Source organism: Mycetomoellerius zeteki, unplaced genomic scaffold (assembly GCF_001594055.1).
Source record: "Mycetomoellerius zeteki isolate Tzet28-1 unplaced genomic scaffold, Tzet1.0 scaffold31, whole genome shotgun sequence".
Lineage (NCBI taxonomy): Eukaryota > Metazoa > Arthropoda > Insecta > Hymenoptera > Formicidae > Mycetomoellerius > Mycetomoellerius zeteki.
This window is the reverse complement of record NW_017257294.1, coordinates 3,001,581-3,027,345: the sequence shown is the minus strand read 5'-3', so window position 1 is coordinate 3,027,345 and position 25,765 is coordinate 3,001,581. Positions and strand designations below refer to the sequence as shown.

At 40.2% G+C, this 25,765-nt stretch overlaps 2 protein-coding genes across 3 annotated transcripts in view; one reads left to right on the top strand and one right to left on the bottom strand.

The window, feature by feature from the left end:
* neo (ZP and PAN domain-containing protein neyo) overlaps positions 1 to 25,765 on the bottom strand; it is a 284,314-nt gene that overhangs the window by 116,375 nt on the left and 142,174 nt on the right. For both annotated transcript variants that reach the window (XM_018451276.1, XM_018451275.1), the window contains exon 2: positions 9,864 to 9,903. The gene's annotated coding sequence lies outside the window, so the exon portion shown is untranslated. The remainder of the gene's footprint in view (positions 1 to 9,863; positions 9,904 to 25,765) is intronic.
* Positions 1 to 25,765, top strand: part of Atg16 (Autophagy-related 16) — a 404,014-nt gene that overhangs the window by 290,642 nt on the left and 87,607 nt on the right. The gene's annotated exons all lie outside the window — the stretch shown is intronic.

Here is a 25,765-nt window from a genome sequence, read left to right as displayed (position 1 = left end):
AATGCATACGCGCCGCGGGCCAAGCTGGACGCAGCCACGGCACGCGTGATTCGCGCGCACTAACGACGCGCTTAGCTCGCGCTATTCTTTCGCGATTATTATCATTGTCGTCGTTAAAGATAACATCGTAATTGCACGTCTACTCGGTTTTTGCGCGATAGGCTTTGCGTAGATGATGAAAAAGCAAGCATTTCCGCGCGAGCGGCTGTCCCGCCGACAATATTCCAGTAAATGACCACAATACGCAACAATGGCCGGTATTCTTAGCCGAGTCTTATATTTGAAATTATCTTAAATACTGTCTTAATCTGACGTTGTGAAAAAACCAATTTTTAAAACATTTATATTTTTTTAACGTTTAGACTCTCATTTACTTATTTTTAATCAAAACTAATAATAAAAACTAAACATTAGTATTGCATTGATCCTTATTTAAAGCATGTTAATAGATACTTTGATAGACGTTGAAAAATTCGATACGGGTCCAATGGACTCACAATGACAGTTAAGGGTTAAGATGTCAAAAGACTCTCTCTCTCTCTCTGTATTGGCATCTTAAGACATTACTTAAAACAATTAAAGTAAGAACGAACTATAAATACCAATGAGTGATTTTCACTCCTTCGTCAACTCCTTTCTCATAACGTTATTCCCAATCGATTGAACGGTGATCGATAAGAGCGAATATCTCCAGTGTGCCGAAGGGCACGTTACACGTAAGAGTATGTTTATGTATATGTGTGTAGTGTGTGTATGTTATGTATGTGATTACACTCTTCGAGTTGCTATTGTATACTAGCCTGTGCTTTCGCTGCTTATTCTTACCTCTCACCACTCTCTTTCTTAGGTAGCGCTCTTCTAAGATACTTATTTCACGATAGACGGAGCCAAGTCAATGGCGAGCAGCGGCCCCAGCGGTAAAGAAAATACACACTCGTCGTATATACACATACAGTACCCCGCGGTGGGATTGCAGCTTTTATTGCGTTTCAAGGTTTGTTAGCATTGGCCCGTGGCAAAACCCGTTCCCTTCTTCGGATCTCTCTATCCACTTTATCATCTATCTTTATTTCTAACATTCTGATGGCATGACGTTCACCTGATCGCTTTACTTTACGGATGTACAAATATTCGAAGGATGAAGTTAAGTGATCCACAACACCGTTTGAATCTGACGTTGCTCAGCTTCCGAACTATGGATTATTAATCTGATCAGCAATAAGAGCGTGCATTGAGCAATTCGCGTATCTGGTACACTGCATCTCACTGCACGCGTGGCTATACATGTACATACACGTGCATTTGTCTGTGTATGTACATGTGTAGGTGTAGTTTCTCGCCCCTATATTGCACAAATAGTATTGAACGACTCGTCTGAACGTGGCGAAGAGAGATAGAGCTGTACGGTTGCGGATATAGAGGAGATGTAGTAAGGAGGACGAAGGACGGAACATGCCGTTTCATTTGTTTGGTGTTCCTCCGGGGTATTAGAGAACGTGCCGGCGATACGTGGTATCCGTATAGACACCACTACCTAATAGAAGCAAAGCAATCTGATGAAACCAATAAGCGTGAAGGAATGCGGGCGCCTTTTCCCCTTGCCTTCGTTGTCTCCTCTTCTGTACTTTGTACAGTACTTCTTCTCGCCTCCACCGAGGCGCTTCGTACCTCTGTCTGTTTCTACAAACCCCCGGCCTTTCCCGTGGCTACCTTCCCCAGCGATCTTCTTATTCCGATCTCAGAAGATCGAATACCTGTGCAAAACTTAACGGAGGCGGGATAGATGGACGACGACGGCAAATCGAAGAGGTGGGAGGGGAGGATAATCACATGGTTCATGTCAACTTGGGTAACAATCAGGAGGGAAGGTTCAATTTGGCGAAGAATTTTCGTATGAGCAATGGGAGAGCGATCACGTTGGTTAATTAAACCGACCGAAGATTAGCGGGGAGACTTTACATCGTGTCCCGGAGAATTATTCGTTTTGCATGGACTTACAAATTATCAGATAAGCCGCCTGCGAGAAATAATACGCGATACTCGGGGAAAGATAAGCTCGTTTATTTGACAAAATTTTTTTTCATAATAAAAAGACCGAAATCGCTTATTCGATATTGGTTGAAGATTACGCTAAACATCACCGACAAATTGATTTAACGGACGTAGCGTACGTAATACAAAGACGTGGAAAAGTATAACCAACAGCGCGCGATTACGGTGTCCGTCGTTTCCTTTTATCCGTTCGAATCCGGGATTAATCTCTCGTTTCTTTGTTGAAAAAGTTCTTTTACTACTCGATGTAGCCGTTCCTCGAGTAAAGGGCAAAAGAAATAAGATAAGGAACAGAATATAGAGGCCGGGTGGCTTCCTGTCTCCAGAATATACAGGAACTATCTTCCCTTTATACTCCTTCGTTCTTCAAGAATGGCATTTTTTATGCGCTTCAACTGAGATTCGCCCCGTATGTTATCTTCTTCGCCGTGATATAAAAGGCTTACGTACATGAACATGTATTTTCATTTCTTGATATTATTTAATAATGTCTTGAAAAGTCTTTTATTCTTATCCATCAAGGACTTTTCTCACTCAATTACACGTATATTTTTTTCAATTTTCAGTGATATGATTGTCCGTTCTTACGTTGCAAGATGAAAATCTAACGAATATGATTATATATCTCCTTTTTCTTTTATGGTTTCTCTTTTCTTACGTAGTTTCTCTTTTGAGAATTGTGATCTTTGAACACATTAACAATGCTAAGGGAAAAATTTAAAGCAGTAGTACTCTCTTCATAGGAATATAATATTTTATATATGTGAATTTCGTAACTAACGAGATTGAACCTGCAAGATTTAATTGTTTCAGTACACTGCGAGTCGAACAAAATAATGCGTTAAATAATCAATATGCATTTTTATACAATGATATAAAGTATTACATAACAAAAAAGTATAAAAACATTGCTAAAAACTAAAAATCATTTCACGCTGTCTGAAATTTCTAATATTTATGTCAATTTATGATATATCTGATATGAATACAAGATAATATTCTAGAAGACATATCTCTTCCACATGATGGTCACAGGGATAATATATATTGAAACACGTTTGCAATCTAACTTCAGTGAATAGATGATAGCATGGTCTAATTGGTCGACGTGCGCCGAAGGCAAAGTAGTTACACTTATTCGATGTTGTCGCGTTGAATAATAACGATTACAATACTCTCCATGATTGTTTTGCATAGCATAAAAGATACGGTAGCGTCGTATTGATTTTGTATAAAGACGATATTTTTAAAGAATTTTTTAAAGATATAAATATTATAAATAATTTTTGGTGTGGATTTTATTCTATAAATAATTTATAAGTGTTCTAAAAATAATAAAATTGAATTCTGTGAATAAAGAACAGGATATTTACAAACACGCGTTGAATGATAAAATGAAAGTGACACTTATTATTTTTAGAACACTTATAAATTATTTATAGAATAAAATCCACACCAAAAATTATTTATAATATTTATATCTTTAAAAAATTCTTTATTTAAATAATGTTTTGTAATTTAATAAAAACAATTAATTTTCGCGCAATATTAAAATTTATATATTATTTTGTTAATTTCATTTTTGAATGAGATTTCTATTTAATTACTATACGCGATGTATTAAAATATCCATTCATGTTCTTATTGATGCGGAAAACTTGTGACGCCAGTTTGATTAAACATGTGTAAAAGGGCACGCGGCTGCCCTGATTATTCTCCTGAATGGCAGGCATAAATCGAACTTCGAGACTTCAGTATAGTTACGCACCGATCATATTAACGACCATTCTGCCGTATTTCCTGCGTGCTTAAAGTGCCGGCAGCAGCGCGAGACGCGGCTCGAGAGCCCGCTCGGCATCGCCGATACAGTGTAATTTCACGGTGCCGTCGATGCAATTCGCGCTTTCGATATGCCACAATTTCTGAGCGAACCGTTATATGAATTACGATGTGGGTAGGAAACCCGCTTTGAATGGGGAGCACGGGGTTCCCCGGATGCGAGCGTGCGCAACAACACAACAAACGCGGACAAATGTAACGCTCACGTAGGGCACGTTTGCCGTGAACTATGCTGATGCAAACTGGTCGCGTGTTGAGAAAGGAATACTGCGACAAAGAACCAGCGCGATGAGATATGTACGTCGTGGCTAGATAGAGGCGTTTATTCTGTCATGAATTTTCTGAGAGTACTTATTGTTAGCAGAAGCTGAATAATGCAAAAAATAAACTGTTAACCCTTTATTAAAAACATTAGAAATATACCGTAAACACGATATAAAGCAATAGTGAACGTACAATAATTAATGAGATGTCTAATAAAGAAAACAATACACTATTATTTTCTTTATTAGTATTTTGAGTAAATATATATATATACTCTCTCTCTCTCTCTCTCTCTCTGAGAAAAAAAGTCGAAATATTCGCAAGTAAATGTTACATGTGATCATTTCCTCAATATTTATTGGTTATTTAAAAAATTGATTGTGATGATGAAATATACAGTTCTATGAAACATATCTCATTAATTATTAAAAAAAAAGTAAGTTTATTTGCGAGGCTTAAATCGTCGTCGTCTAAATGAAAACTTACTTCAGTGAAATAAACATTATCTCACAAATTTCTAGGTATCTTTTTCTCATAGTATAGCGCTGGAGGCTAAATCTAATAAGGCTCGTAATGAATAAAGTTTTGGCCGTGAATAATAATCTTCACAACGACGTAAGTCGTCAAAAAGCTGTCTTGCAAGTCTGGCGTATCAACTGACAAATGCAGCTCGAAAAATGAGACAACACTCTCAGCAGATACGTTCTATTGCAAAAAGAGAAAATATCTCTATATTCTTCATCGTGCCGTAAGAACCGCACATGCAATCGCATCGTTCTCGTTTCCGCATTGCGGAGACAAGAATAATCGTGTTTTCGGATCTTTTTTAAAGTAAAAAGCTTTCACTTCGTTCCCGCATAGTCGGTCGTCGTCTGTCGAGAATGGTCAAACCGTAATGCGAAAGACGGTTACTCTTGATTGTATCGCGGTCGCACGAAGATCGACGTACTTCTGGGATCGCTTCTCGCAGTTTCGTCAGGGTAATCACGTCACTACGTTCGCCCCGCTGAGAACGGAATATAGATGAAAGGGAAATTCATTCCATCGGTCCGATACGTAAACTTGGCAAATAAACTTCGCCCTTGAAACATCCTCGCTTTACATCACGGCCTTTGCTTTCTTTTTCCCAGGAAATTCATGATACCGAACTCCTACAGGAATATGCTGATTTTACGAGCGCACTGTTATACCCGACGTTGGGTAATATTTTTCGAAAATTGTCGGAGCCGTAAAGTACGTAATCGCGACTCAATTTTCACTTTGAAAGGAACGCCCATACTTCGCTTTTTTTTCCTTTCTTTTACATTTTTTCTTTCTCTTCGTTTCCTTTTTCCCTCCTTTTACCCACGATCCTCCTCGATATGCACCTTCTCTATATTTAATCGCGTAGGTATATCCTGCTGCCTCATCATTATTTCATACTTTGCACATTACTTTCTCCCGTCTTTCCTTTTTACACGCTTTATTAAATGACGTCTAACTATACCGACGGCAATCTTCCACACTTGTGCGATGGATTACGATCTCCTTAACTGAAAGATCGCTACAGGAATGGGTAAGGCAGCAGAAAGCTTATTCATAAGATATTATGAAATTATCGTCACTAACTATCCCGTCAAAAAACAATTAAATAATAGTTGTCTGTAAATTACATAGTTAAATGTTAATATATTTCAAAGCATTATAAATTGTACTGCTTTTATATTCGTCTGGGATATTTATATAATAATAATATCCTCAATTTATATGATAGCAGATATTTTCAGAAAAAAAATGTAAATAACATCGAACGAACAAAATACGAAATATATATTAAAATAATAATTTGAATGTAAATATCTTCGATAAATTTTATTATATTGAGAAAAATAGTCTGCTTTGATTAAACAGTAATGATGGAAAATAGACGAATCAGAATTTCCTAGTTAAATTTACTAGAATTCTAGTAGATTTGAATGACTAGAATTTGATTGATATAATTATTCTGGTAAAAGTAAGAATTCTAGTAGATTTTACCAGAAATATTGTACCAGAATTCCGGTTATCTCAATTGAAATTCTACAAAATTTAACTAGAAAATTCTGATTTATTCATTTTCAACTAGAAATTTTTTCAGTGATATTCAATAATTACTTATGAGAGAAATAGTGATGGCCAAAATTCGAGGCGCAGAGAAACGAAATAGCGAATTCACGTTGAAAGGATAGGTGAGAAGGAAGAACGAGCGACGAAGACGCGTGTCACACATCATCGTGCAAACAAGTGTGGAAAAACGCCCTTGAAGTCAATTCGGTGCAGCAAAGGCGGAGGAGAACGAAGCACGGAAAGGACGTTCCGTCAGTCGTGGATGCATTACCTTCCGCCAGGCGTCTTTTACGACTTTTTAGGAAGTCACAACAAAGTTCGACAGCGAGAGTTTCGCACAATAGCTCTTTGCAATCGTTCCCGCCTTCTTTCGTTGAACCTCTCGTTCCTCCCGTGCAGACGTCTCAGGCATTGTCTTCGCGCATCGTCGGTTGTCCGCGCCATTCCGGTAAATACGGCCGGTCGACACCAAATCCTTTGCGCCGATTATACTCAATAAAGTTTCCGAGTCGCTCGTTAAACTGCTTTGAAATTACTGCAGCGCGGCCGTAAATGAGTTTCGAGATTTAATTTTGTTAAGAATAATGGATATACGCTTCAATTCAACGTGACAAAACGGGGTTACGAAAACGAACTTTCGAATCTATATATCGAAATCGTATTTTTCTATCTTGAAATAGTTTCCGATGATAAAAGTAAGTCCGGAAGGCATTCAGAAATATAATTCGAAATATATATATATATATATATAATAAAAATGTTAGTATCATAGACAAGATAAAGAATTCAATGGGCAACGATTAGCTTACAATAGTGTATTCTGTCGTATAGATTTAGATGAAAAATATGTTGTAAACATAACGTGAATTTAATATAACTTAATAAGTGACGTTATTATGTAACTTTAATGATAGAAGTTTATAAGAACTTTTTACTTGTTATTAATTTTTATTGGCACTGTATGTATATAACGCAATTTCTATATCATCTGATAAATTAAGCTTGTTTCTAATTTCACATTTATATTACTAATTACGTATTATATTTATGTTATATTAACAATTACATGTTCTAATTGCAATCTTTCTGTTTATTGCCTCTATTATTTTGTTTGAAATTCGTAGAACTGATTCGATTAGACCTACAAAGATTCTGAAATTCCCACTTTTAATTATCATACCCTAAAAATTATATTCACTTATCTGTATTTTAAGTGACCATTACACGCAGACAGTGAAAAGAGTTGTATCGGTGACTCGTTACAAAATGCGCCCGCAAACACTTCTCACGCTCTAAAACGCACGTTAGCTATGTTTAAAGGCGCATATAAACTTCGCGCGGTTCTACGTTTCCTTTTATTTCGCTCGATAATTTCACATATTTCGCTCGCGACTCGCGGTTAGCGCGGGCCGTAAAAGTGCCGGGGATAAACCGGTACATCTTTCCCGCGCAACTTAGCGAGAAATATCTCTTTCGTTGCATCGTGTCTCGACGGATACATAACCCGCAGATTATGAAAACGGCGCCGAGCGGGTTGTGCGACGTTGAAGCGACGATAGAAAAACGAACGCCGTGGATCATCGAGCGCGTCGCGTTTGCGGATCCACCATCGGTACCATTAGATGGCCCCAACTCTCCACGAGTCTCTCGATGTTGATCGATAATAATATTCCATTACAGCGCAGCAAGACCGTACATTACCGGTCGTCACGCGGACTACCTTCGCGTCCACGATAGCGATAGCATCTACATGAGGCGTTAATTACGTACCGTCCTACCGCGTTACACTGGCACTCGGGATATCTCGCGGTAGCCAAACAAAGATGGGGAATCGTCAACTCGATCTCTCTCTTCTTCTTCTTCTTCTTTCCTCCTGAACCCATCGCGTTCCTACTGACTGCCGTCCCTTCGCGGCTCTCTATCGCGGGACGCAAACATGAGATCAAATTCCAACGTTTATTCAGACCTGCCGCCGGCGTACGATCGCCTCTGATCCTTTCTATCTCGCACCATTGCAGCATCGCGAGATAGAAGGAAGACAGATGCGCCGAAGAGGTATGAGGAATCGTCTGTAACGTTCAACGCGCGTATAACCGTCCCGAACGACATTTTCAAACCGGTATCCAATGTTCCGCGATGAATCGAGCTCAAGATGATCGAGATAGTTATAGATACGAGTAAATAATATAATACATCTCAAATGGATCTATCATATATCATGTCGATAGCTCTTTAATCTTTTTCTCAATATTAAGCAAACTGCATTAAGTAATAAAGAACTCAACTGTTCATTAAGTAATACAAAATTGGTTTCAAGTTCAAAGATCTTAATCGTATTTTTCGTTTCTTTTTGTGAAACTTCTTACATTTTGTCAGCGATATCTTTTTATGCGCGCTTCCTAAGAATATTACATAAGAATATTCCTCAGCCAAGGAAAATTCACACGTACGTTTCATGCAGTATTCAAGAATTACGAATGAATACATGTCTCATGTTTTTGGTTCTAAGACGTACAGAGTTATCCATTTCTGCACCTCAGTGCTGAACTAACTTATGTCCCGTGTAAGGCTGCAGCACTGTTATGAACACATTCTGTGCGTCAATTGGCTTGATTCCAATGCGTGTGTGGAATAAGTAATCTACGTATTTCAATTATAAACTTAAAGCTACACGAGATATAGCATGTCTGCACGATTCGAGCATGTTCTACACTTTATCTAGGCGCATACAAAGATATGCGAGGAATTGATGATTTATAGACTCTAATGAGACACCTATTATTATACATTTATATATCACGATTGCGCGTACAATAATACAATTCTATTAATGAACGTTCTGTTTTCTGTGTAATCGAATATTTTCTTGTTATTTCAATCCGATAGTTATTTCCGTATTCTCCAATTTTACCACATTCAACGTGTGAGCGAATTTTGGATACTATTATTTAAATCTTTCTCGAAATTGCGATTAAAAGGACGTAACGGAATTAATTTAACGTGGACTTTAGGCGACATCCCAGCGACAGGAAATGCATGGGAGAAATAGTAAACCATCGGACGAGAAAATAGCTAGTGACAGATTCAGTCGATGGAAAGGAATTGTGCAGCAAGATGTCGGAGCATTTTACCGCAAGAAGAATATAGGAGTTGTACGGTTTTCTCTGCTTTTACGGCGATTTCAACAAGTACTGTCGGCTCAAGTGACTAAAATTTCTTTGGATCATTCGTAATTTAAAGTGTCTGTGCGTTTTCACAGTTAGAAGTACATCTTTTTATTGATTTTATCGATAATGAGGTAGAAACGTTAATTAGAAAGATGAAATAGTATCTGTGCTATCAAATTGAAAATCTTGATCGCAACTTGTCTTTGTTGTAATGAGGGATGATCGTTAGGCGTACCGGTAATAAATTCCCAAATATCTAGGATCGGGTAAAACCCTGGGATTACAAAGAGCAGTCGTAAACTTGCTCGGGTGAACTCGAGTAATGTTACCTTATCTGCGATTCTAGAGCGATTCTCATTAACCCGACGTCGCGCCATTACGCGTCACGGAAAGTCTCGCCTTTCTTGAGCGAAAAGTTAGACATATTTGGTATTAAAATACTTATGCATCACTTACCGCTGTTGTAACGTTCGACCCTCGTTGAGGCTCCTCGATCCTGCAACAAAAAAAGACAAGATTTTCATTAAAAGATACGTTGGAAAAAAGTACAATATATACGTTGGAAAAAAAATACAGAGTATTTTACTTCGTATATGTACTGTAAGTTTCGTAACATTTCTCTTGTTACGAGAAATATTGGATGATCACTTATTATGCTCGCGTATAACCAATAATCTAGAATTAAATAAGTGGAATAGAAATTTTCATTCTCGCACGTGTATATATGTGTGTGTGTGTGTGGGTGTGTGTGTGAGACAAACTGCTGTTCAGACTGCGGCTGGAAATATTCAACTCTGCGAACGCGTAAAAATTCAAACTCTGTCTTATCAAAGTAAGGAATAAGCGACCGGTGCGCGACCGTTGGTGAACTTTGCGATATGACATATAGTCCTCATCTTACCTTCGTACGCGAACGCGAAGTACCGAATTTAAATTCTTTTCGCAGTTTCCCGGGAATCCGCCGTAGAAAACGAGCGATGGTGAACGAGGTAAGGCGTGCACGACTGCAGAGAGAAATATTAATTCTAGGTCTTTCTCTCACCCGCTAAGAAGGTGCGGACTGTGTGCGCTACTCATATTCCGAGTACGTAGTGGTAACGGACCCATGAGAGCTAGGTCGGAGGTAGAAGGACGAATAAATTTCCGTCCTGTGAGTCGGTAATGGAAGAAATGGCGGGGCACGCGTGGTCGGGTTAACAACGCGCACGAGGGTGGATTGTTAAATCGGGGTAGGCCCGGACAACGTGAGCACAGCTGCTCGCATGGAAAACGCGCGATCATATTGACGTTTCCAACGAGAAACGTCAACCAATAGACGACGAACTAATCAAACTCCGAATAATGCCTTATTTCGTCAAATGTCCATTAATTGACAACATTGACAATAATAAGCATTGATATATATAATTTCTGCCTTATTTGAAACTGAAAATGTGCTTTGCGTGCAAAATTTAATAATAATAATAATTTAAATTAAAGAGAAATGCAAATTTTTTAATCAAAATATTTTTTTTCAACATAATTTCGCAATAATCTTATTACAGTAATTTTTTGAATTCTCTAATTTACGTAAAATTTTTTTTTAATAGTCACATGTCAAAGTACTGATTTTTTAAGATTGATCTTCAATCACGTATCACTATTTACTCTTTGAATTTCACGGTGGGAATTGAAGCGACGATCAAATATCATGGAATGTCAATGCAATTGCATCGTGCCGGTTCTCTCATTCGACTACAATACGCGTGTGGTGCACGTACACGGCAAAGGACGCAGAAATGCAGCGGCACGTTGCGGTCAGATTCGCGAGTAGTTTCAGCCGATTGCTGACCGCGTACATTTTGCGGACAATGCTTTCCGGGAAACGCATCCTGGATCCAGTTTCCTCCGCGGGAATGCGGCGCGGGGATGAACGGTCGAAGAGATAGCGCCGGCCCCCTGCACATCGGCTGCATCGTCATTCGATGCGTAACTACATCCAATTGCTACCCGACAAACCTTCCTGGGAATTCAGCGAGCCGTGGCGCAGCCGCGGTGGTTACACCGTGGCAGAGGTAGACGAGCCGAGAACCGTGAGGAGCGACGATGGCAGAAGGAGAAGGTGATGGACGCAGAATAAGAGAGGCATTATACGCCATGGTTTATAGCACAAAGTGCAGCAAGCAGCTTGGCGCTGCCATTTGCCGAGTGACATATGCTTGGAAAGGAAGGCCGCTTGGACGACGGTGGAGGACATAAAATCCATCACTATCGTATCAACGAGTGACTGGTTGGTACGACGTCATCGTCGCCGATGTCGTCGCTGATGTCGTCAACGTTGATGTCGACGTCGTCGTCGTCGTCATCATCATCATCAACTTCTCTTCCGACGACATCTGGGCATCTTTATTCTACTCTACCGCTGGTTCTTTCAAGAATCTTAATATCATCTCTAACTTCCTCCTCTCTAACTTCCTCCTTCGCCATTCGATATCTCTAACGGCATGTTACATAAACTATCAACGCCTCGACGTAACAGCCAACTTTATCGCCACAGTCGCGCGGTTTATCATTAACGATTTTACTGTTAAACATGCGTAAGAAACCATCAGTTATCCATACGAGCCTCCAAGGTATTGCGATGCGTTATATCACCGGTAATTATTAACTGATTGAAGTTATTATTGTACGGTCATAAAGCGGATATCCTTCGCTCGGCTAGGTCTTCTTTATCTAGCACGGTAAGATGCCGCCGAGCTGGTGCGCCTCGTGGAAGGATCGTAGAAAGGAGCGGGAGACTGTACAGAACTTGACCATCAGACCGTCGCGTCTCGTCGTCCCTCTCGATCTATTATACGGCTGGCACCCGACGCTTTCTCGTCGTGTGGTACATATAGCATGGCATGGCGTGGCGTAGCATGGTCACGGCGTGGTCGTGCGCGACAAACGGTATGGCACGCTTCCGCGGTAACTCCATAGCGCGGTTATTATAAATTCTCTGGGAGTAAGCGTGGAGTAGGTAGCCACGTAGCTACGTACTTGGATAATAGTCTGAAACAAGTACTCGCCGCGGAAAGGGCGAGGTCAGCTTGTCTGTCGCATATTAAAGACACCGAGGGGCTTGTATCTCCCCAGCGCGTGAAGGACCAGGAATGCACATACGTGGTTGCGCCCGGTCGTAAGTGGCTCGTATATTCGACGGACGCGACGGTCGCCGTGCCCCTGTATCGATGGTCAGGCGGAAGAAGTTGGCCCCGCTCCACCACCACGATACGGTCTACCGCGGCACACGGACTCACGAGCGGCGCGAGTAAATTAAAGGAGCTCTCGCGACAAGCGCATTGTTACACAGCTTGATATATGACATCGGTTCGCCACGCGAGACGGTGGAGACTTCGTAAAATGCAACATTATAAAACACACATAATTGATTTCGCACATGATAATCGTGAACCCCTAATTATCTGGATTTCCCGCACGGGCGCTGCAATTCTCGTTTTAATTAGATTTTCCGGCTAAAAGAGATAATACCACTTTGTTGTTTTACGACGTTAAAAATCGCATTATTAGCACGTTGATTAGAGTCTTTTAGTTATGCGTACTCGTAATTACATAGCTGTTTACCGGTGCTTTACCGTTTTAATTTGCTCAGCCGGATTACGAACGATCTTACCAAGCAAACTACAGCACACAGAATTTCGGCGTAAATTGGTCGTGCGAAACACGCACAGAACGCCGTATTGTGCCATCGCAGTTTGCAAGTAGTTTGTAGATAATTAACGTCATGTGATCCCTGGGAAGCTCCTTATCTAGCCACGTTATCGGTCAAAGTGCACTGAGTAGACGCTTTGTTCCTCCCGGGAGTTCAATACTGTCAGGGGAAGTATACATCGGTGGTTGACCGTAAAATTAGTGGAACGTCTTGGTAACTTGCTCCAAGTAAAATCGAATCTGCTTCACGTACAAGTGCCGAATTACGTCATAGAACATACGATTAAATTCGCAAGCCGGAGAAGCAGCGAGAGAGACGAGCGAGCATTTAACAGCGGCAGGCAGATTACCTACTTATCTTAGAGCTGAACAGGGAATCGAAACGTGTCTCATCCTTCTTTCCCGATCAGCCATTAACGAGCACAAGCATTTAGCGACTACCCATTAATCGTTGAAAAATCCCCGGCGCTATCGTCTGTTTAACGCGATTAAGGATTAAACCACGTTATCCGGTGACGAACTAGCAAGACTGTTAAAACGAGGAGGGTTTTCAAGAAGACACAGCGGATATTTCACGCTTGAAATTTCGAGCTGGGATATCCGCGGCGGCATGTCATTTTCGTTATCTTTTACTCTTCTTTTTCTGTTCTATATCTGCCGTTCTCGGACCAATCATAAGGCGAGCACTGGCGCGTGAAATTTCCATAAAAACCGTAGGACACGTAAAATGTTCGTACAAAGGACTGCTTTGTGAATTCGCGCGAGATCTATCCGGTCGAAGCGCGTATAATATGCACCTGCTGCAATCGTCAAATGAGTTACATGCAGTCGTTCGTTCTAACCCCTATTCAGGAGTCACGTTCCTATCGAATATTCGCCTGAATTCACGTTTTATTGTCCGAACCTTGATTTTCCTGTGACCGAACCGATGACTTTGTGGACCGAACATAACCGCGTTACCATTTCCACAAAGTACAATTTTGCGGGCCGAATTCCAAGATATTTACAAAAATACAACGATTTGCACGGCATCTGGATGGTCGTATATACATTTCTTTGAGCAATCTCTAAATATTCTAGTTGCGTTGACAGATATTTACATTAACGTAACAATTGATTTCGACATAGGCTTCTACATTTTAAATTGTGATAACACGATTTAGATATGTATGATATTTTGAAATTTTAAAAGAGGTAGCACATTTTGTGTAAAATAAAAATGATATAAATATAGAATATTTCTTTTATCTAGGTTGTCGTATTTGCGTAGCCTCGAAAATATAAGCTTCAATTAAAATATTGTGAAATAATAATATTAATTAGCACAAAATTGTGTTAAATATAATTAGATTACGCGGTTATATATGAACACAAAATTTATTTCTCCCTAAATTGATGAATAATAATAAAAACTATATGATTACAAGTAAAATCATGCACACGAAGATAAGCCAACATTCCAGTTCGTATCGGAACTATTACTTTGTGCTGAAACATTTGTGATTTACAGACCTAAATGATAGTAATGCAGCAGTTGATTGTGACCGCGCAGTAAAAATATTAATTAACCACAAACCGCACATAGTAAAAAACGTGGTCAGAGTTGATATGTAGACTGCGGTGTGGAAGCAATAGTGCCATTCGTTGACCTACCCAGAAATCTAGCCTGAGGTCGTCATATAACTGAGTTGCCACAAATTCCTTATCATAAAATTCCATATCCTTTTCTCTGATTTCCAAAAAAAATTTCATGATTTTCCTCGATTTTCAATAATATTTTGAAATTTTTAGTATTTTCATTCTGGTTTAGATTAAATATTTTGTTGAGAGAGCAATTTTACGTAGCAATGTAAATTGCTATTAATGTTGCTGATACTTCTTGCATTTAATTGTTAAGTTGATAGTGTTCCAAAATTGCATGTAATGTATGAATATTATACTTCTTTGAAACCAAGAATTTTAATTTTCCAAAAAATGTTGCAAAATTCTCTGATTTTTCTTTGATTTTCCTGGCCGTTTTCAATTTTCCTAACATTTCCCTGATTTCTAATTTTACGGGACTCCTATGTAAGTAGTAATAAATTGCCGACTGGTGACATATTTATATCGAGAGAAATAGAGGAGAAAAGAAACACATGTCGATATCAACAATTTTGACGTGCACATATGTTCAGACAAAGATTTCGAGTGGCCGGAGAAGGTACTCGCGTCCGTTGAAATCGCTTCGTTACATTTACATGAAATGTGGTCATAACGTCATATGTGCGTCACCATACGAATAAATATGTACACACGTATATAACGACGTGTTGTGTACGCGAGGAGATTCGCATGATACAATACCGCTCGTGCATTCCGCACCACGGTCTTGTCAGGCTTAATTAGCGGGATGCCTTAAAGCCACTTGAGCTAATGATTAAGAGGAAATATTTTCACGTCGAGTAAAGTAGCGGTCACGCGTGAGGTCAAGAATCATTTCGATTGTATAAAAATTATGAACTGATAAAATTGCAAACATTAACCAGCATTTAGAATTCGATGAATATATAATAGATAACCACGCCTTGAAATGCGGGAAGGATATTAAAAAGAGAATTGATTTCTTTCTCAAAAAAATGTAAGTAAAAGAAATAATATTATATATATATATGTACGAGGTTTATATTGTTAGTAAACGAAATCTGATAATGTACGAAGCAAAAAATATTAAAACAAGTTAGATTTTTGCTCAATAAAAGTATAAGTAAAGGAAATAGTGTTTTTTATAAATTTTAATCTCATAGATAGAATAAAATTATTAAAAAGTTCGTAGCGTTTAGGAAATACTTCGAAAATCAAGTATGAACATGATGTATTTTTATCCAAATTTCAATATTCTTGCTTAATTTTCAAGATGTTCTCCATATGCTACGAACTTTTTAATAACTTTATCGTATCCAGAAGGTCAAAATCTACAAAAAACACTATTTCCTTTACTTACACTTTTTTAGCAAAAATCTACTCTTTTTTTAACATCCTCTTTTTTGTTTCGCACATTACCAGATTTCGTTCACTAACAATATAAATCTCGTAACATCCATGGAATGAAGGTAGATGTCAGTCTCGAATGCTCTCGTGCATTTGTCACAGCGACAAACAGATCCATTTATGCGCTGCTCTGTTTATATCGGTCGCGCGGCTTACGTACACGTTGCATTCACGGTGAATGCACCTTCGCTTGCACGAGGCGTTACGTGTTATTTTGGCGCCTGCCGTAACCAGACGCATATTTCACGCGTCCCACTTTCTTGTCACAGATACAAGGCTATCAGACAGGCAGCTACTTGCAAAAGGAGCTCATTCGTTGTTTTGTTTATGGCACAGTATGCACACGCCGCGATGTCGGGCGGCGAACGTCGTAGCGTTTAACGGTATCCGGATTGAAATTATCTATGGTGTCTTAGTTAGTCGTTACTTTTGGCCTAGCACGGAGAAGCGGGAAAGTGCGCCGCCGTGACACATCTTACGCACGTCCAAAGAAGTCATTCAAGCGATAAACCCGTATGCATTCATACGTAAGATTAATCCTCGAGCTATGCGGCATATCGCAATCATCAAGGATGCGGGAGTCGCGAAACTATTCCAATATGAAATTATCCTTTGGAGGGGAAAGAGGTAGTTTATATCTCGTTTGACTAAACAAGCGACAGGCACGGACGATCAATGAAGGAACACTTATGCGAAACTAGGTGAGCAGGAACGCTCGAGCGTTGATATCTCGAGAACTTTAATTTCCTTAATACGTCAACCGTAACATAGAACCAATTAGTATCGAGCGATATACTTGGGCAGGGATCATTCTCTCGGTAGTGCCACGCGGCACTGACCGGTCAACCGGTGTCCAGCCTCCAATTTCCTCCCGTTACCTCGTATCTATACCGTTGCGTTGTATCTATACATTGTCGCTCTCCACCTCTTAGTCCACATCCGCGTACTGCGCGTTGTCGTCGCCTATGACCCGACCTGAATGCACACAACAGAGGTGAATTGCTGCAACTGCAATTATGCGGGACAGCCCGCAAACGATGTGGATATTCTCGCGCGCGCCTTGTCGTTATCGAGACAAAAGGTCTTAAAATTCTTTTCATTCAAAACCATGCGCAAGAAACGCGCGTAAAAAGCGCAGTTTTATTTCCTCCTGCAATGTCCCTAACTCATAATGACACTCCATTACAATAACGACTCGGCAAACGGTGAATGAAGTCGCAGAGTCTTAAAAACGATATTATCGACTATGTTTAACTTCTCCAACACGTGCCATCATCGATTCCTGTAAGAAAATATGATAGAAAGATGCGCGAAGTCATTTTTATTCCTCAATTATTTTAGTCACGTTAGGTGTTATTACGCACATTATAATTTTGTCACGATTATCACGAACGACCAATTAAATCTATTCGCGCAATATATCGCGTTACGCGTATTTGATTCGCGTCCGAGATTAGAATCAACGATGTTTTAGCATGTGCCTACGTAAAACCGCCGTCGAGAGCCGCAGCGGCGCGAGACCTTTGCCACGTGATAATATACAGCGGGTGTACAGGGAGAAAATTGAATTAAAGTCACTTAAGTGTTTACTCACGTTCTCAATTATACACGATGAACCCTTGGCATCGAAATAATTATCAGTCCATTGCAGCCCGTTATTCCGGTGCACATAACGCGCAAGCGACCGTATAGTCTTAGCCGCCGTCATCGAGGTTGTCATCTTCACCATCATGAAGCGCAAATATATATATATATATATCGCGTGGGTGTATCACATACTTCCCTACACCGTCGCGTGTGCAGTATGCACCTATCGCGCGTTCATCAAATGTTACAGTGACCACAGTCCAGAGTATCGCGATCGCACGCGGGGGCTTCAAGACTCATCTTCCATCGATAAGAAGCGCAGTTAGCTCTAACGTAATAATTATCATGATTTTCTATAGATCGCGGGCGGCCCCCATGGTAGGTCGCGAACCCTCTACGGGACTGCGGACCTACGGGATCGGGTATTAGGCGCAAGAATGGCGACCGGACGAATCCGCGGACGAGTGAGCTCAAGATGCACGAGATACAGCTCTTCTATAGAGCCCCGGCATACGAGATCGTGTCGGGGTGGTCTTCAAATAACAGTAAATCGGTTTTATTTTCTGTTCGTACAATAACGCGATCGATAAGACGTATTCGCCTGTTCCTCGCTCTTTATGTCGTGCTGATCGACAAATCAGTTCCGTGGTTTAATGGGAGTCACGAATGAGATGAGCTGTCCCGTTCTTTCTCAACGCAGAGCTTCTTCCACGTATTTTTATATATGCTTTTGTGTAACATAATTGATAATATACATGTTAACGTCAAATTTAATTTAATATACAAGTTTTTTTTCTTTTAGATGAAATCAAAATATCGATATTAATATTTAATGAATTATTACATAATTTTTTGTTTTTGGATTTAGTATCTTTCTTTACGATAAAAATGGTATGGAATTCGGCACGAGAAACTGCGCGTTTATTCTGTAAAGGCAAAGGTCTTCATGAGCAAAATTAGACAGTATTTCGACCAACGTGAACAAATATTGACTTTTATATGAAATCAACTATGAAACGAGCGAGGCGAAATGAAAGATAATAGAAGAGATATGATGGACATTAAATTAGAATGGATAATATCAAGGGAGAAAGGAGCAAAACGTTATATGAACAGCGCGTGCCGCAGAACAACTGTGCATAGAAAACGTGGGAAAAACGCGTGGAAAAAAAAGCATTTTCTACAGACAGATCTCTCAAGCGTGGGCCGCTTAGTCGGTTACCTTCTCATTCATCACGAATGAGAATGTCGGCTGAGGTGATGATACGGCTGTTACACTTGTCCTACAGGACAAACGCCAACGTCCTTCCGTTCCGGCATCCCCCTCATTTCGCGCACCATCCTTCAGTCTTCCTTTACTCTCATTACGCCGTTCTGATTTGTCTCTCGAGACAAAGCCGGAACATGTCCCCAACCCCTTTGTAGTCCTTCAAGAGGAAGAAGTACAGCGCGCGCGAGGCCAAGCGCCTTGTTCAACGACGCGACAGGCAGCAGTCACGAGCTCTTTATCGCCGCGTGCTAATCAAATTCAACGTGGTGGAACGGAATTAAAGTCTCTCGGTCGTTTATGCGCCCGTGATTAATCCCTCCACGATTCACCGCCCGGCGCGTCTTATACGATTTATTATCTCCCGGCCTTGAACGAGTCGACAGATTGAACATCTCTGAAACATTCTGATTGATCAATAGACAAGAATGAAGGATAGTAGGCCGGATTCCTCTGTCGTCATTTATCATGAAATTATCGTACGTAAATTATTGCGTGCGTCTACGCCGGATGGAATCTTTCCTATGTAGATATCTGGTCATTAGGAAACACGCAAGTTATGAATGTATAACGAAAACGTTGGTCTTGTAATACCAGTAATCATGACAAAACTGCCTTTTTGTAAAATAATCTCCTGTGTATGTGTGCGGAATAGATTTACATTAAAATTTGCTCAGAATGGATTTATTTTAAGAATCTTTTGCATCACATGTAACATGTAACATGTATAAAATGTGGCATCCCATATTTTCTAAAAAGATCACTGAAGATATTTTCCGCTCTTCTTTCGATATATATAACCGATGAAATTCGTAACATTCTGTGACGTAACATTCTGTGACAATGCCACCAACATAGTATCCCTATCTCCCTCGATCACTGTTTGCAAATGGGATTGTCTGCGATCATACGGCAAACAAGATCTCGCCAAGTTCGCAGTGTCAAGGAAGGAAGTACATTCTGCGGAAATCGTCCTGGGACAAACGGACGATGTTTCATCTTCCTGAAACGATTTACACGCTGCGTCCGCGCCGTTTCTTCCGCGGCGCACAGGACGGTTAAGGTACGCTGAATTATCCATCGTGTAGACCGAAGATGGACACGAGAGTTAACCTCTAGTCTCGGCTCGAGACCGCATCAGCACGTTAATGCGGATAGGAGAGAAAATGAAAAAGAGGAGGAGAGAAAGATGTGAAAGGAAAGAGAGAGAGAAAGAGAGCCCGCTTCGCGTTCGCGTTATCTCCGCGAGTGCGCATACATTTGCTCCGCGAAACAGTTCCGTTTTCTTTACCTCTTCCTCTCTCTTTCTCTATCCTCTTCCTCTTTGTAGCGTGCGCCATTCCCGACCGGTAGACGAACCTAACTGTTCCGAATCGTCGCGATAATTTCGTATCTCGCATGCAAGGCGACAAGGCGCTCGCTCTCGTGCATCGTACTTCGAAACTACGTCGACCGCCCGCTCTACGTGCTCGGCCCTCCTCCTCTTGCTCCAAATAAATCGATAGATAATCCCGCATTACGGACCGCGGTATAGTCCGAAGAGAGGAGGTATGCATGTCGTGAACCGTGTAGGGTATCTAGAAATTGCTAACTAGCTCAGAGTTCACGAGCAAATGTTATCAGCGGAGGAAGCGGATGGAAATATTATGAGCAGCTACGGGGCACCAAGAACGTGCCAACTATGATGTAAATGAAATGAGTTTTAACGCAAAATAAATAAGAAGAACAGATAATTAGTTCTTCTGTTAAATATTACAGATAAGATGAACTTTTATGATTTCTTTTTAATTTTTTCCAAGAGAAACCGACTTTTAAAAAGTAACATTTTTATTAAAAAAGTAACGTTTTTAAAAAGCTATAAATATTCAAGATGCGATAGTTGTATATATATATATATATATTATTTGACATTTGACGTGAAATATGCAGTCTCTATAACAAAAAAAAAAAAGATTTAACCAGCACAGCGGAAAAACGGTATCTAACAAAACGTTTGCGTGGACAAGAAAGGAAGAAAAAAAAAGTATTAGATAAAAATATCAGTTGTATATCGCTTCTTTTTTTTTTCGCGGGTCCAATTCCGTGGCAGCCAGCCGCCGTAACGCTCCTGTATAAATCAATAAATAATGCCGGCATTATAGCAATGTAACATTACGACGTAACAACTCGCGTTTAGCCTTCCGCAAGGAAAGGAGCATCGCGTACACGTTGCGATGTATCCTCACGATGAATCCGCCGCCTTCCATCTTCCCGCCGTGTACCGCAACGCGCGGCGGTGCAGAGTTAATGACGCCATCGCCGAGAATTATACCCGGCGAGGTCGTGCGTCGTACTCTTACACGCTTGAATCTCTTTCCGGTATTATTCATTACTCCTTAATAATGATCTTCGCGGCTTTCTTTGTTTTCTTTCCTCCTTTCTTCCGTTCGCCAGCCGGGGCCACGACCATGACAAAGTGTGTGCTTGCACGCCCGTGTGAGACTGTGGAAGAGGTGAAGGGACAAACCACGGAACTTACGACGGATGCACTTACGACGTATCGCTCTCGTTTGCCCTCTTTCTTCGAGTCCCCGAGCTATCTGCTCGTTCTCGACATTCGATCTTTTCCCGCTTTACTCTTAAACATAAATATAAATCTCGGGAGCACTGAGAAAGTATTGAGATCATTGGTTGTACTCTCCTCTTCTGTTTTCACGTCGTCGAGATTCAATGTATGTGTATCGGTGCTTCCATGTGCGTATATACATTTACGTAGAAGTGTGTGTAAGAAGAAAATCTTTGCCGCGCGCTACCAATGTTCCTACGGTAAAATCGATCTTTCCCCCCCCCTCCCCCTTCCAACGCTTTATTCACTGCTCCCGGCGACAAAAGAATTTTCGATCTGGGACCTTAGACAGACTGACTGAAAGCTCGTATATTCCATATTCTGTAGCAATAACGTGATGCTTTATGATTTCGTCTGCGATTGACAACCACGATTCTCGTCTTTGGTTAACGCTCCTGTGACGGAAAATACAGTAATATCGTCTCTCGGATTTACGAAAGATATTGCGAAGCAATAAACACATCCCCGCTCTCGTTGGCACGCGAAATGATCTACAGTACACATCGAAGTTACACGGACGATGTATATATCGTCGCGTACAGGAAATATTTATGATATTATCTAAATTCTTTACGATAACTACGTTACCAAAATAACACGGGATCTCATCCTTTTTATAAATATATTATATAGCTTAGATTATACAGCATTAAAATGTCTAATACACTAAGAAGCTCCGCATTATTTACTTTATTTGCATTTGCGAATCCAGAAATTTCAAGAAAAAATCTTTTTGTGGTCAAATATGAAAAGATAGAATATTAAATTATTATTTAAATTACTATACTGTTAAATCTATAGTGTCAAATTTAACCTAATGTGAGTCGCCACTACTTCTACTAAATATATCGTTATTTTATACTAAAACAATGGTTATATTTAACAATGATCAAATTGACACGATATAGTGTCAAATTTAATTATCGTATTATATTTTTTATATTTAAAAGTTTCTTATATATATATATAAATTAAAAAAAATTTTTGAAATATAAAATTGTAGCATTTCAGAAATATTAAAAATATTACATAATATTTTACTAAGTATTTTTGAAAAAAGGAGGATCTCCCTCGTGGATTCGCGAAATTATTTGTGGCTTATAACATTAATGAGAATGTCGAATTTATTCGTGCATATGCTGCTATAAGCTAATGCGAACATGTTAATAATACACAGATGTTCCACATATATGCATGTATACTCGATGTAACCAAGCGTGTACATGAAGCGATCACACTCCTCAGCCGACGTTAATTATCTCTGCGCTTCCGGAAGTTGTCTCTAATACTCTCTGACACTCCATTGAGTACATTGATTACTAATGTTTCGTGGCTGCATGACACAAATGGGTCAAGCTTTCCTGCGAATTCAAGTATGACGAACATTACCTTCATTCGGAAACCTATAAAAGGGTATTTGCACGATTTAATACGATCGGGGATTAAAATCAAATTAAAAGTAAAATTTTTGTGAAAGTGCCTGTGTGCGTCGTAATGAAACAATTTTCGTAATAGTATTGAATATTAAATCGTGCGTATTAATATCTGCTACAGATTTGAAATAAAGAGTTATATTAAATGACATTGCTTTAGGAGAGTTCAGAAAATTATATGTTGTAATATCATCAGAATTCTTCCAAGAACATTAAAGAATAATCTCCGGAACTATTGAGGATTAGATAATAGTAGTATAAACTCTAAAGCGACCATGTAATCTTTTTTTAAGATTTGATCTCATTACTTTTTTGTCATACGTTTTATATAACTATTGACCGGAAAATGGCGATCAAGCTTGAATGCAATTCAAAGGATGGCTTTTTCCAGGCCATTCTATTTTTAAAACAAAGTGACGTATCGACAAGAAACTCAGCAGAACGCATCGCGCCGTTTAATAAATCTACTCATTTTTTTTCTGCGTCGGTGAGGTCCGTGAAAAATGACATATTTCTATCCTTCTAGTCATCCGCGCGCGGATAATATTAACGTGGCGTGAGAGACATCCGGGGTACCCGGGGTCTCTCTTGCGCCTGTTCTTCCTCACCGTCTTGGAATGTCGCGCGAAGTAACGCATCGTCTTTCGTGCCGACGGGGACGTGACGATGAGCAAGACCACGACGACAAAGATGACGATGAATATCCCAACAGCCAATTTTCTTAATAAATGATCCTATTACGCGACGCGGCGGCGACGTCGCTAAAAACGCGACGTTAAAATGTCTTATATATCATTCTAACTTGAAATTGGATATTTATTGGTGACAGATGGGACATGCTTGTTCAACGGATCGTGCAGTACGATCAATCATAACGTAACACAATACACTTTAGTCGGCCGATGTGCCGGCGGTAATGAATTGCATCCACAGTAATAGCGGGTCAGTGTTGGCATTCGGCTTGAAAAATAACCGTAATATCGTCGCATTCGCACGTGGGCCGTTCGTGCGAGATTAGAGAATGGCCCTCTCGCGGGCCGGGAGTCGCGTCGCGTCGCATCGCATCGCATCGCATCGCGCCGCGCCGCGCCGCGTCGCGTCGCATCGTCCCCGTTCTCTCGAATGCCGACATGAATACGCGGACGGGATGCCCGAGGGGCGATGTGAACGCGAAGCGTCGCGACGCGACGCGATTCGACGCGAGACGAGGTGAGGCGAGGCGACGAGTCGCTCGGGAATGAAACACACGCTGTCGCGATTTAATATGCCGACTGACACGCGAGATCACTATTTCCAAATCTCCGCGGTATATCGGCGATTGGTTGATGCACGCGAATGTGCTGCGCGCGATTTCGATATAGCCAGAGTTGCATAGATATATTCTACAGAAAGCGAGAGAGAATGTATGTGTCTGTGTATTTATGTACATATACAGCGATTCGTGCCGATCCGTGCGGGAGTTATCGGTTAAGCTTGTTAAATTTAACTTCGGCTTTTCGACCTCGAGTCCCGAGGGGCCCGTGGGACGTAACGGTGCCGGCAATGACAAATGGCGTCGGGCTCGAACACAAATCACGCGCACCCGAGGGCCCCTACCAGGAATCAAATCATTTTTCTAAACGTTCTATCGGCACGAGAACTTGTAACCTACTAGATTGTCTCTAGCGAATCCGCTCGTTCCATACCACGCTTACTTCCCACGCAACCGCACCTTGGCAATGCATATCGATCTATTCTATGCGGTATGTGTTCATATTCGCACGTGTCTAACGTTACATAATAATTACGAACGGCTGTTCAACAACGATATTTAATTGAGTCATTCCAGAAGAGAATCGATAGCTATTTGTCAGTAGAACAGTATGATCAATACAGCAACACAAGGAGAAGAAACGTACGTATTTTATATATAATTATATAATTGTCGTAACGCCATGAAAATACCATTGATATGGAGTAATAATATTACCGTTCGTTAATCTAAACTGGAACAAATTAAAATAATATATAAAGACAAAGGCTTCAAATAAAATAAATCATCACAATAAAAAAACTCATGAAAACCAATAATAGATGGAAATTGTGTAAAAGAATAAGTATTGATTAAGATTAAATACAGATGTTTCGATCTTTTGTTGAGATCATCTTCAGTATGAAGTTAACAAATTAATACTAATTATTGGGCATTAACAAATTGATAAAATTTATTAGTACGATGTCTCGTCATGAGATTTCCTGAATATAGTATTAAAAAATAAAAATTATCAATGTACGTTTTTAGTATTTAGCTGAATACTTAATGAGTTGAAAAATAAAAATTTGTAGATGACTGTAACATGGCTAAGTTAAACGCACAGTGTAGAAGTGTACAGTAGGAATTGTTCTGAGCTTGGAATAAGTTACATGCGATAATTTCCATTTTATATCTTTAAAATGGCTAAACGAACCCGAGTGTATACCATCATGTCATAGAAACGGCACGATCGCATATATCCGCAAGAAATAATAACGCAATAACCGTGTAAAATTACTGAAATCAATATCGGGTGTTTGATTATCACTTCGCGTTTCATCCTCGGAAAGCACGACCGCAAGACAAGAAGGTATGGCGTGCACACGAGCCAGAGAGCCCGAAAGGATGTCACGACCTCGGTCGTCGGTGTGCCGGAACGTCATTAATACGGTAGCAATTTATTACGGCGCTGTCTGACTGCCTGTCTGCCGCGATGGTGTCTTCGGGGCGTAGTCG